The sequence below is a fragment of the Dermacentor silvarum genome, unplaced genomic scaffold, assembly GCF_013339745.2.
Source record: "Dermacentor silvarum isolate Dsil-2018 unplaced genomic scaffold, BIME_Dsil_1.4 Seq818, whole genome shotgun sequence".
NCBI lineage: Eukaryota > Metazoa > Arthropoda > Arachnida > Ixodida > Ixodidae > Dermacentor > Dermacentor silvarum.
Window position 1 is genome coordinate 41,917 of NW_023606824.1, and position 4,075 is coordinate 45,991.

A 4,075-nucleotide genomic window follows, 5' to 3' on the forward strand; every position below is an offset into this window, starting at 1 on the left:
CCATAGCTTTTTTTTCGTTGTTTACTCAAACGACACTGCCCAAAAAATAATTTGTATTATCCAGGCAGCTGCTTCCAAGCCACGATTGCATGATAGTGTATCAAATCCCTTTCCTGTCCCGTATTCTCTATACATATCACTCGGACAATAGGAGTGGTGGGATTAAAATTCACAATGAACTTGGGAGGTGGGTGGGGAGTACATGCAAGTACAAAAGCAGTGACAGGCAAAGCATACAATGTAATCACTTCAAGATATGTGCTTATATCCAGATATTTCGTATGCGTAAGCACCTACACTTGCATACAATCAGTACAGAAAACTGCGACGTAGGACTTATTTCAGTAAAATAATGTAAAATAACTGAATAAACCGTCTTGAGAGCCCAAACCAATTGGACATTTGTAAGCAAAATCTGTTTGTTCTTGTTTTAAAAACCCGGCAGATCCCACGCCCTGTGGGAATCGATGTTATGTGAAGCAGTGTGCAGGGATCCTACCAAGTTAACGAAACGACCATGAAAGCACCAAGATGTAGGCGGCTCTTTCATGACTTACATGACACGCATGTCATGACATTCAAGGCACGAGTCCTCAGGAGTCCCTTTAGCTACACATAAGAAACTTTAAGGCGAAAGCCTTAGTCATGCTCATGACTATGACTTCGACCATCAACCGTTAGCATTTCCCTTCACTTAGTACCACATCCGAACCCATTCCAATGGTTTTTGAGCGTTCATCTTCTTTCGCTGAGTCCTCATTTTTGCCGAGCCATGGTCATGATTATAACTTCTACCACAATCCTTTAGTGTTTCCCTCACTTAGTGCCCACGTCCGAACCCATTTCAGTGGTTTTTGAGTGTTAAATATTTTTCGCTGGGTCATTGTCATGACCTACATAACCCGCATGTCTATATATGTTATGTTATGAACATAACCTATAGTTACGTTCGTCATACACTCCTGTCATACATGCCAATTTTCATACCTACCAAGTTAACGAAACGACCATGAGAGCACAAAGACGTAGGCGGACACACAACACACACACACAACACACACACACACAACACACACACACACACACAACACACACACACACAACACACACAACACACACACACACACACACACACATATATATCTATCTAGATTGCTCTACCGCTAGGCCATCGCTGCGGTTGGACCGCAGCGACGGCCTAGCGGTACAGCATCCGCCTCGTATGCGGGAGGTACCGAGCTCAAATCCCGGTGCCGCCGGGAACCCACCGGTTTTTCTAATGGGTAGAGATGTCCCCTAGCCTGGTGCTCGGCGGTCGTGGGGGTCCACATCTCGAAAGAGGGCCCAATAGAGATTTCAGCTCTTGTGTCTGGGCGCCTCTTGTCCAACCACAGACGGTCTTGTAGACGAGCATCCGCCGCGGCTGTGGGAGGCAAGTGCTGTCGCCGGGTACCTACCGGTAAAATAGGTACAAGCGCGCTCCCGGCCTGGTGCTCGGCCATTATGGGACCTCAACGCTTGGAAAAGGGTGTTTGACCTCAACCCGAAGGTGCCACCACCTCAATAGGTGCTTGGGGCGCCACATGGGAAATGAGCGCCATGGGAGCGGCCCAGACATCACTTTTTTCCGTGCTCATGTTGGTTTTGACGGGAATTCAGGGCGCAGGCTCCTTTCCCAAGCGCATCACCCCTGAAGAAAGCCGAACGCCAGGCCGGGGCACGCTTGTACCCATTTGAACCAGTGGGTGCCCCACGGTGGGAATCAAACCCATAGCCTCCCGCAGCCGAGACGGGCGGGAGTGACGTTAGCTTTATATTGTCACGTAGTAGTGACGATGAAGCAAACAGTCGTAAAACTGGGAATGACGAAACTGATTCTTTATTGGGCGAACCTGTGCCCACAAAAGCAAGTTACACTTGAAGCACAACGATAGCGGCGAACACAGTCGGCGATCGTCGAAATCTGATCAGCGGCGAAACGCGTAGGCTTTTATACCTGAGTCATCGAAGGTTCCAGATTAATCCCTAATGCCCGCGTGTCTTCCAGAAAGTTCTAGACAATTCGCGTCGCTCATACAATCAGATTACATGGGCGTCGGTGACCACAGACGACGGATAGAAGCATTGATAACGTCCGAGAAGCTTCCAATGCAGGCGCGTCCTGCGCCGAGCGATAACGTTTAACATTTGTCAGCCAATGTTGAAAGCGGCCACCGGTGAAAGATAAACATGTGTACGTGTCAATACCCTCCCCTTAAAAAGCATCGTCCCGATGCTACAAACAAACACGAAAGCGAAAACAAAACCATGCGTAATAAACAAAATAACAAAAAACAATAACAAAGTAACAAAGTACCTAAGTTTGTCAGCGGGCGTAGAAAGGCTTAAGACGCACCACGTGGATGACTTCAGGTCGTGCCCGGCGCCGCTGTGATTGCGAAATGCCGTCTGGCACGACCTCATAGTCCAGTGCGCCAATACGTCGGGTGATCTTATATGGTCCGAAATAGCGACGTAACAGCTTCTCGCTAAGTCCTCGTCGGCGTATCGGAGTCCAGACCCAAACACGGTCACCGGGCTGGTACTCGACGTAGCGTCGTCGAAGGTTGTAGTGTCGGCTGTCGGTCCTCTGCTGGTTCTTGATGCGCAGTCGGGCGAGCTGTCGACCTTCTTCGGCACGCTGCAAATAGGTGGCAACGTCGAGATTTTCTTCGTCGGTGACGTCCGGTAGCATGGCGTCAAGCGTCGTTGCCGGGTACCTTCCGTAGACCAGGTTGAACGGCGCCATGTGCGTCGTTTCTTGCACGGCCGTGTTGTATGCGAAGGTCACGTACGGAAGGATGGCATCCCACGTCTTGTGTTCGACGTCGACGTACATTGCCAGCATGTCGGCGATGGTCTTATTTAGGCGCTCGGTGAGGCCATTCGTCTGCGGGTGGTAGGCGGTGGTCCGGCGATGGCTTGTGTGGCTGTATCGCAGGATGGCTTGAGTTAGTTCTGCCGTAAAGGCAGTACCTCTGTCGGTGATGAGGACTTCTGGGGCACCGTGACGCAGGAGGATGTTCTCAACGAAGAATCGGGCTACCTCGGCAGCACTGCCTTTGGGCAAGGCTTTTGTTTCGGCGTAGCGGGTGAGGTAGTCCGTAGCTACGACGATCCATTTATTCCCGGACGTCGACGTCGGAAAAGGCCCCAGTAAGTCCATCCCAATCTGCTGGAACGGTCGGCGAGGTGGCTCGATCGGCTGTAGAAGTCCGGCTGGCCTTGTCGGCGGTGTTTTGCGTCGCTGACAGTCTCGGCATGTCCTTACGTAATGGGCGACGTCGGCAGAGAGGCGAGGCCAGTAGTATTTTTCTTGTATCCTCGCGAGCGTGCGGGAAAAACCGAGGTGTCCAGCCGTTGGGTCGTCATGGAGAGCTTGCAGAACCTCTGGACGCAATGCTGAGGGTACCACGAGGAGGTAGTTGGCTCGGAGAGGCGAGAAGTTCTTCTTTAGGAGAATGTCGTTTTGCAAGAAAAACGACGCCAATCCTCGCCTGAACACCTTCGGCACAGTGACGGTCTTGCCTTCCAGGTAATCTACAAGGTTCCTTAGTTCCGGGTCGGCTCGCTGTTGTTCGGCGAATTCGTCGGTACTGATGGGTCCCAAGAAAGTGTCGTCATCCTGGTCATCCTGTGGCGGCGGTTCGACGGGGGCGCGAGACAAGCAGTCGGCGTCAGAGTGCTTTCGCCCGGACTTGTAAACGACGGTGATGTCGAATGCTTGAAGTCTCAGACTCCATCGTGCGAGGCGACCTGAAGGATCCTTCAAGTTAGCTAGCCAACACAAGGCGTGGTGGTCGCTCACAACTTTGAAGGGCCTGCCATAGAGGTAGGGGCGAAACTTTGATGTAGCCCAGATGATGGCGAGGCACTCCTTTTCTGTTGTGGAATAATTTGATTCCGCCTTCGATAGCGACCGGCTAGCGTACCTTACAACCCTTTCTAGTCCGTCAGTCCTCTGCACAAGCACGGCGCCGAGTCCTACGCTGCTTGCGTCGGTGTGGACTTCGGTATCGGCGTTTTCGTCGAAATG